Here is a 10,545-nt window from a genome sequence, read left to right as displayed (position 1 = left end):
CCATTTTAAAAGACCAAGTCCACTTACGGTGCAAATACTGTTTCCTCATGATGCTCCCATATTCTAGGATGAAGAACACTAGGGTGAAGCATTGGTTTCTGCACTCATCAGCCATGGTCTCTGCAGTCACCACATCGAAACATCACTGAACCTTTACCAGAACTTCTGCAGCTCAGGGTTTGAAGAAAAACTCTTTCGTCCCTCAATGAACTGGGGGCTTTTCTTAAAGAATGTTACAGCATCCCACTACACACAGTTCAGGACTTGTATGACAGCATTTTAAGAATGATTGAAGCTGTTCTTAAGGCAAAGGGTGTCTATACTTCTTAATAAGTCCATGATATTAACATATTGTGAAATGTTTCCCTTAGTTTGTCTAGCTCATATATTTCTAACATGATTCAATATACTTACAATGCGGAAAAAATACATTTTTTCTTTTTTTGGAAACAACGAGGGGCTTAATATTTAACATATTACACATATTGAATTTTTTAAAGTAACAGATACTTATCTTAATGTAACTAAATAGGTACAGAACACACTTTTACAGACTTATATACCAAACTGGAAGTCAGATTTGGTAGCAACATATTGTTTTCCATTATTGTGCTAAATCATGCAGTTAAAGCTAACAATGCAAGCCTTTAAAACCTCTTTTTTAACTCTGAAGTTTAAATGCTGCTGTAAGATTCATCTACTGCATCTACATTGTATTCTCACCGAATTTTGAGCACTTGATAACAGCAGCTTATACTATTTCACAACAGACAAATGTCTTGTAACAGTGTACAGTACATTCAATGAATCCTTGGAAAGTTGGTGCATTTAAATACAATAAAAAGTACATATACTCAACTTTAGTGTACAATCCATCAGAATAGGTTGTATTGTTTAAGCAGGTGAGCCGGCATTTATGAAATGCCAGCGTTGCTTTTATACTTCAAAGAGCCTTTGGACAGGGAGGCTCTTGGGACATCTGATTGATTTTTGGCACAGAGGACTAAACAGCTGTTTCAAACAAAAGACATCTGCATATCTGATTATGTTTTTCATAAATTAAAAAAAAAAAAAAAACAACCAGCCAAAACTGTGCAAGTCAGGAAAAACCAATGAACTATATCAGCTTTGACACTTTGAAATTATGATGATGGAAAATTTTATTTTTTGTTTTTTTTCTCAGTTTCAACTTTTGGAAAAAACCACAAAGCAATTTTTACATTTTCCAAAGTTACACTGTTTGACCTACAGTTACTTAATTGCATGTACACTGGCAAATTGTATCAATGTGGCACAAGGGAGGTCATTATTGAATTCCACTTGACACAGAAATCATTGATAATAATTACTCGTTGTTGTTATCATATTACTGTTTCCTTAGTAACAATTTTCAAAGTGACTGACAATTTTCCCATTTTATATAGCTGGATATTTACTGGAACTCTGTGTCGGTAACCATTGTGCTGGCCTACCCTTTCTCAAGCAATTCCACCCAGTAAAATCATTCTGAATTAATCAATTAATTTAATTTTTAGTGTCTTCTGGAATTAGAAAGTACTGAGTGAAAGCAAGCAGCTCACCCTATACTAAAACATTATTTGATTTGTGGACTGAATCAGTGCAGTTCTATTCTATGGAAGAAAGATGCTGCAGATTTTTTCAACTGTCAAAGTGTGGATGTTGACTGACTGATGGACGACACAGTCATTAGAGAGCCAGTAAAACATTTTTTTCTTGATGCCTCCTGAATGTCCAGTCTCCCTTTAAGTGACAAGTCAAAGATATCATCTTCATCTAAACACTAGAGCTATTCCTGTAGATCACCAACAGAAATTTTAAGTTGACATGTCTGAAGCCCTTCAGTTTTTAAGGCTTTGCAGTTGTGATTGACAGCCACTAATGCAGTTCCCACTAGACTTATGAAACCTATTTGCTTCTGCATTCTTTACAGTACTATTTATAAGTTTTTTTAAATAAAAAATATTAATGGGATTTTTCCACACTTTTTTTTGAGTCACCACTAAATATTTGTATTTCCCTTAATTTAACCCTTAATACACAAACACACTGGCTGAAGATGCTTATCCCACAAAACTATAAATGACTGTAATTTTGAAAAATCTGACAGGCATTTCTGCTTTTGCAGCTCTACTGCATTTTTTCAACTTTAAATATGTGCTGTAGAAAAAGTGAGTTTTTCATGTTTCTCAACCTTTATTACATAATACAAAGGGGAAACTTAATACACTTTAAACATCATCACTTTTCATTTCTATTGAGCTTCAAACATTTCATGAAATAAACCATACTTGTCATGGGGAAACATCTTGCATAAGTTACAACATACCTGGAACCATATTATAAAAAGAGATATGCCAAGGTTGCAGTGTATTGATTTATTTATGAATTTTAACAAGGATAGAGTGCATCTGTTCTGTGTGTATTCATCCAGAATAGAAAGGCGGAAGAAGCCTGTTTGACATCTATTCTGCGTGATTTAACCATTTAAAGGAGCCTGTCATGATAGAGGTCACTGTGCCGTTGTCCTCTGACAGCACAGCCAGAGCAGTTGTGGAACATCACAACTCCATCCATCTGTTGGCAGCAAATGGAATTATGGTCATGATGGTCCCAGGAAAATCCAATGAAGAACAGAATGTAAAGTGTTATGCTTACAAATAGTACTCCATTGCAGGACACTTTCACAATCATATAAAAAGTTTTGTCACCAAATAGCATGAGCTTGTTTTATGGAATGAAAACTGGAACATATGAAGGAAGGCCATAGGATTATGAGAGAAACCATTCAAACGCCACACCTAAATGCTGGAGCTGAATTCATATATACAGTCTTGTCCTTCTTGTACTGCAGTGATAATTCTGGAACGTAGTGAATGTGAAATACAGATTGCTCATGTAACATTTGTAGGTTGTAATTACTGCATTGAGATTCCAGGCTTAATTTTTACATTTTTTTTTTTTTTCTAAAAAGCGTTTTTTTGTTTCCATGCTATAAGCACAAATAGTTTTAAGAATTCAAAAACTACAAGCAAGAGGTGCTAGACAGCATATCCCGACCTATGAGTTACACACATTTGGAATAAGATTGCAAAAGTAAAGAGTAAAAAAAAAAAAAAAAACGGATTTAATATTGCGCATAAATTTAACTGTTTTTAATTTTTTTTTTTTTTGAAGAAACAGCTATACTTCTTGCGCTGTCTGATATTATTGGTGTATGTTTTCAGATTAGTATGTAAAATGTACTTTTTGCAATTTGAATTTGGTATCATGTAGATTGCCCCCATCCAAAATATCCATATATCGTTATTTCAACATTGATTTAACTCAGTTTTTACTAATTGCACTGCCATTAGCTACTCTCTACTGGCTATTCCATTCAGTACATTTTAAGATTCAGTTTCATACAGAATAAAAATATTTGCTAAAGGACAACCAAGCCATCTCGATCTTCAAAGCACAGGTATATAACAGCACACTGCTAAAATGGGGTTGATTAATTTAAAAAATCTATAAATTTTAAATATAAATTGATACTGGTGCAATAAATTAAACCCACACAAGCAGACAGCGTAACCTGAAAGAGGCAAAACAGACGCATCTATGTCAGTGAGTAATGCATCAGCAAAGAAAAGGGCTAAATTAACAGAGAATGACGAAACAAAGATGTATAATTTCAACAAAACTCTCCCACCTTCATTCACAATTTTGATAACAAAAAATATAGAATAAATGGCATCTGTAAATGCAAGCAGTGAATTACAGAGGCCTTAATCAAATGGCTCAGGCTTTCCGCAACGAAAGTGAAGTTCTCTTGTGTTAATCTCGGTCCGTATGGCGAATGCAGAGCGAGTACAAGCGAGCGAGGAGTGGTGGCAGGGTGGTGGCATCCTGGGATTTGGGCGAGTCACTGATGACAGGATGTTGCAATTGGAGTAACATCCCTCCTGTTGACAGTGAATCCAGGGAGGGTGGCTGCCATATGCTCATTGCTACCAAGGGAAACGGAATCAGCATATAAAAGTAGAAACTGAACACCCCCCCCACGCACACACACCCACCTGCCAGCGACATGTATTCAAGCACAAATGAAAATCAATGTATACAAGATTTCTATGGAGGCAATGTTAAGATCAAATATCTTCTTAACAGGGTGGGGGGACTGTTTTCTTTGGGACTTTAGAACTGAGCTTACCGCTGTTTTCAGATGGCAATGAATGCCTGAGAAGTACAAAAAGTCTATGGTCCAAAAAACAGAGTTAATGGAAAATAATGATGGGAAGGATTCATTCAATATGATGTATATGCCCCCTGTGCCTAACACAATTCCACCATTTTCCTTTCGAAGCCATGGCATTTCGAAATCACATTTTCATATTGAGCAAATATCACAGGAGCATGGGCGAAATTAGTCACCAAAACGCTCAAAAGCTGGAGGAGACAGGGGAGGCGCCTAGGACTGCAGTGGCGAGGAGGACCTCAAGCCGCCCAGGGGTCACAGTCTCATGAGAGAGCCAGGTCTCTGGCTTCTGTCTTGCCATCTGGCCTGGGCTTTACGTCACGGCTCCTTCGGTGGCGAAGGTGACAGTGAAGGACATGCACTGAGCAACAAGGGGACAGCTGAAGGAGACAGGACTGGGAATGTCCCTCCCTGCACTCCTGTTGGGATGCAAACAATATACAGTCCACAGCAGCGAAAGGGATCACATGCAGGGTATGTGACAACAGCAGCATCTTTTGTGCTCAAATGTGGTGGGTGGAACTCATGTCATCATAATGGAAATCACATGTGACACTTCATAACAATGACCCAGGCCTGAGAATTTAAAAATGAGTCTGATTTTTAAAATTGTCTTAAAATTGTAATTCTTATAGGTGGCACAGTCAATAAGTTGGAAGACTACATTACTGATTTTCATCATCTCAACCCTTCACGTCTCAATAATTACTTTCCGCAGGTGAATTAAATGGTGTAGCAAGTTTTGGGTACTACCCACCTTAGTTTGTCTCAAAGCCCCTGCAAAGTTAGACATATATGTGTTTATTTATTTTTTATTTATTTTATGTGTTATGTCGTCGTCCTGTTAAATATTTGTATGGAAAAACTTGCATTTTAAAACGAACCATGAGTTATGTTGTAATAAAAAGCATACGCAAGAGCTAATACGTCGTTGTTTAATCAAAGCGTACTCCTATAAAGGGAGAATGTCATTAGGAAATTAGCTAAAGAGTTGTACGCTGTTACTGTACGTCTCACTTTATTTTCGTGGTTAGCTATAAATAAGTTTTGAGGCCATACTTGTTGGGGATAGCCTACTTCATTTGTTTCTGGCAAGTATGGTTTTCCCTCTTTAAATTAAGCTTAGAAAAAAAAAAAAAAATCACAGCTTTAGTTAAGTCTGAACAGCAGTCTTATTAATGTGCTGTCCTCATCGCATTTTTTCCTGTAATTATGTGCCAGTATATTAATACATTTAAGCACGCAAATTATTATACGTTAAAAGAGTGCAAAATGTATTTTCCTTGATGTTTTCTCCATAGTATATGTTTTAAAATAACAAGACTGTCACAAGGTTTTAATTTATTGGTTTTCCCTTTTTACAAATTAAGAGCTGGAATTTATGAATATTTTAGCACATGTGCACTCCGTGGGACATTTATCACTGGCTTTGCCATTATAAACAGAATAAATGAGCAGTCAACCTGCCACGCAGCCAGACGCATCGCCAGCCAGATTAATGAGCGCGGGCCAGTTGTGCCTCTTTCAGGATGAGGCTTGAATGCTACATCACCCGTGAGCAGCATCGCTGCGTCTGCTCAAAAAAAAAAAAAAAAAAAAAAAAAAAACATGGAGCACCAAAGACATTTCTACCACCAGTTCTCAACTACTCCTGGCACATTTTTCCCAGTGAGTAGATCTCTTAAGGAAGAAAGGAGATTTTTGTTTTAAGAGCCTATGCGCTACAGTATGCAGTCCTCTCTCCAGCTGCTGTGATGACAGTCTGAGCCCCAGGCTTTCAGTTTGAACAACTGTACAGAAACTTATTGCACTGCTGCATTTTCATAAACTCTGTCGCTTTGGTCGCATTTGACACCTTATACACAGATTACAATAGACACTTATTAACCATACATATCTACAATATCAGGGTGGCATGGTGGCGCAGTGAGTAGAACTCCTGTCTCACAGCACCTGGGTGGTGTAAGAGGATGTGGGTTTGATCCCCGCTCAGTCTGTGTGGAGTTTGCATGTTCTCCCTGTGCCTGTGTGGGTTCCCTCTTGGTGCTCTGGTTTCCTCCCACAGTTTAAAGACATGCTGTTCAGGTTCACCCATAATGCGTAAGTGAGAGAGTGTGTTCCACTGATGTATGGATGAATGACCCAGTGTAAATAGTGTATCTAGCAGTGTAAGTCTGCTTGGTGAATAAGGTGTGTGGGCTGATAACACTACATAGAGCTCATTGGAAGTTGCTTTGGAGAAAAGTGTCTGCTTAATAAGTGAATGTAAATATCTATTAACTACTGTATCTGCACCTTGGTCTAAGGACTACTGCATGTTATACCTATCCTTGAATATTTGTGTCTGGTACTCCATTGTTTTCTTAGTGTTCATTGTCATTTCTGTGCATTGCACTGCATATTTGTAACACAGGTAGGTCTGGGGATCGAGTCCTGCTTGGGGTGCCTTGTGATGGACTGGCGCCCCGTCCTGGGTGTATCCCCTCCACCTCAGTTTTGCCCCTTGTGTTGCCAGGTTAGGCTCTGACTCTCCATGACCCTGCTTGGGACAAGTGGTTGTAGCCATTGTGTGCGTGTGTGTGTGTGTGTGTGTGTGTGTGTGTGTGTGTGTGTGTGTGTGTGTGTGTGTGATTTGTAACACATGTCTGTGTTTATATAATGTGTGACCTATAGTTACTGCATGGTATGGCACTAGGACCATTTATGTCACACCCGGACCTGCGTGCACCTGTGTATGGTGAAATGCAAATAAACATAAACAAATTAAAATAAATTATAGCAGTTAAGCTTGAGAATCCAAGTGAAGGGGGCCGCACACCGTTGATTAAGAAAGTGACCATGGGTGACCATGTTAATGTGAAGCTGCTGTGGCTTCATCATACTGAGGGGGCTGGGGCAAGTGCTGGCGTGAAGGTGAGGCTGAAATCATTTTTTTTTTTCTCTGCCTTGTGGCTAAACATGCTGACAACAGTGTTTTTCAGGGATGATGGTGTTTTTTCCCCTTGTCCTTCAAGAGTGCCGCCACTGGGAAAGATGGAGAACTGTGTTGGCGTTCATCCTATTGGATTCCATCCACCGCACCGAAACCCTCCACATGTTAACTGTCACACACACACACACACACACACACAGCACCACTTACTCAAAGGGCCATCTCTATACACAAAGAGGGGGTGGGAGGGGGACCCAAAAGCATTCCGAGGTGATAATTACCTCTCTGGATGCTGTTCGTTGCAGCTGCACCAAAACTCGTGTGGCAGCGTTGCCTTGGTGAGCCATTCTTGTGGATAGTAAGATAAGATCCCTCTGACTTCTCCACCCAGGCCGGGGAATTCATTCTACTTAGTGACCTGCTTAATATTTTATACTCATTAAGTCTGTGCAAACAACCTACAAGACACCCAAACGGCTATCACCTTAGTACCTAGAGAACCAGGGCAGCAGGTGGTGTTCTGGTAAGAACCGGCGCTTCTGGACTTGAAGGACGCAGCTTCAAATTCCACCCTAACTGTGGTTTTTAACCTTCGCCTTCTGCAGTAAATATTACCCATCTGTTGAAATATTTATGGATGAGTGACCCATTGTAACTGGTGTATCTAGCAGTGTAAGTCACCATGGTGAATAAGGTGTGTGGGCTGATAACACTACATAGAGTTCGTTAGAAGTTGCTTTGGACAAAAGTGTCTGATAAATAAATAAATGTAAATGTAATCAGTTCCATCATTGCACGTTGTTCTGCAGAAAAATGTTACCTCAACAAATATAAGCTGGTTATTTTCTGCTCCCCAGCAAGTTTCTTAACTTTGGGCCATCTGCTTGTCCCTCTCACAGGGAGCCCAAAGTCAAGTCCATTAACTGTGGTGGAATGAGCTCCCTTAGTCCTTCTCTACTGCTGAGTCCCTTCCACCATTCAAGAGAGGTCTTGAAACAGATTTACCTTTAGAGCTAACATGAAATCTCCATTAGTTAGTCTTTCACAATATCCTTCTTTTCATCCAACCATTTTCATTTTTGAATGTCAATTATAGAGATCGTACCAGACTACGTGCACTACGAACAAGCCATGCTTTGGTATTGTGTGCTTGTATCTAAGCCCCCTCTTTGTTGCGTGATGTACTTTTGTTTGCTCTGAGTGGTATGTTGCTTTGCAGGAAAGTGTCGGCCAAATGCAAAAATGTAAATGTAAATGTATACTTTACTCTAGTGCACTTCTCAATGATCTCCACAGTTAGTTCCCTACCTGGATCCACATAATCAAGGCAGGAAAAAAATAAAGAGGGGAAGAGCAGAATATGCAGTGGTGTCCCGAGATGAGAGTGACACATTAAGCCCTGGCAGCAATTGGCATTTCTTTACAGAATGGGGAAAAAGACAGGGGGGAGAAATATATCAAAAGTGACATGCCTGTGCCCTTTAACCCTTCATCTCACTATCAGTTCTATAAAATGCTAACATTGGAGGTGACAGCAGGTGCTACGGTGACTTTTAAAGCTGCTCCTGAAGACTGTGCCTTAGGGCTTCTCAGAGAAAGAGCCAGAACTGGCATACTTGTGCTCTTCAGAACGAAGGGGAAAAGCAGCCTGCAACGCAACATTGCTTTAAGATATTAAAAGCAACAAATAAATGACAATTAATTGCAACACAGACGTTCAACGGTGTCATTTTTAATGTAATAAAGCTCCTTCGTATAATTGTACGAGGCTATATAGCTGTACAGATCACACACACACACACACGAAAACGAAACAGTTCACATAAATACTAGTTTTAAAACAAAGGAAAACAAGCAGCAAAAAACTGCTTTGTTATTTTATTATTAAATCCGTGCAGCACCCATGTATCTCTACCACTTGCAGCAGCTGAGTGAGTGTCACTGTGTTTGATCCTCTTAGCGTTTTGCTCCCACCCCCGGCCCATCACACACATAATACAGGAGGAATATAGGCACCATCTAGTGCTTTATTTAGGCAAAGCTTGCGAGGCAAAATTTAGAGAGTGGAAAATATGTACAGTCTTTCTGTCTTCAATTTTTGCATTCGGCGTCTGCCAAGTACATTTGAACAGTCACGCCAATACGCCCACCCTCGAGCAACAAAAAAAGACTCTGACCTACCTCAGCGCTTTGAGCAATTTGCTGTGCACATTTTTCACGCGGAGCTATGTGGACTTTTTGGGAGCATGTTTTACACAGCGGAGGAAAACAGGACTAAAACCAGTCCCACAGATATCTTCATTACAGTTATGTACACACCAATTAAATAAACTCTAAAGTATAACATGGAAAAAAAATACATTTTATTGCTTTACAATAAAAATACATTCCTCCTACCTGGTGCAGGATATATTAGTGTTTATGGTGATTGACTTACAGTCTAAAGGTCCCTGGTGCAAATTCTCCTCCTGCTGCAGTATTCATGATAAGGCATTAACACTGAATTACTTAAGTGTGAGTACCCAGCCGTATAAAGGGGTAAATCATGGTGTCACATAGAGTACAAAACTGTCATTATAAGGCCCCTTGGGTAAAGCCAGATGCCAAGTAAAGGTTAAAATTCCTCACTTTAAAATAAATAGTTTGTAGGACATATTACAATGTTATTTTCAAAAGGCCATGGGAAATAATGCGACGGACTTGCTTCCCATTCAGGGCGTACGCTCCTCACGCCAAATGATTCCAGGACTGGATTGTGACCCAGAATTGTGGATACCGATACTGTGAGCGTGACTGAGGGCCATGGGAAATGACAATGATGCCAGCTTCTCGGCTATTTAGAAGGTATCTTTTCTTTTTGTTAACCTTCTTCGGTGTTTTCAGGTCTATTTATTTCACACAAATTGGGCAATTTGTATCTCTGCAGGACATGGTGAAGACATCTAACTGTGTTTATTTTAAAGATAATTGAATAATCCACCTTAAAATGGGTCAAATACACAACTTTAAAGCTACTTTGATTCTCGGATAAGGCACATGTACAGGTGTAACAGAGAACATTACATGCACATTTCGATGTACAAAATGAAATAATTTTGGTTAGCAGTGCATTTTCATCTGTACAAGAAAAGATGAAGTTTTAGTGATATTACACTGACTTTTCTGACTGATAGTGTTTTTTCCACTGACACGAATGTTGAGTAAAAGATTTTGCTACAGACCATAACTGGTGTAAATTTGTTTTTAATATTGTGATAGCATTATCTATATGTATTTACATTTACATTACATTTATTTATTTAGCAGACACTTTTCTCCAATGAACTCTATGTAGTGTTATTAGCCCACACATCTT

The sequence above is a fragment of the Scleropages formosus genome, chromosome 16 (genome assembly GCF_900964775.1).
Source record: "Scleropages formosus chromosome 16, fSclFor1.1, whole genome shotgun sequence".
Lineage (NCBI taxonomy): Eukaryota > Metazoa > Chordata > Actinopteri > Osteoglossiformes > Osteoglossidae > Scleropages > Scleropages formosus.
Note: the sequence above shows the minus strand (reverse complement) of the source record.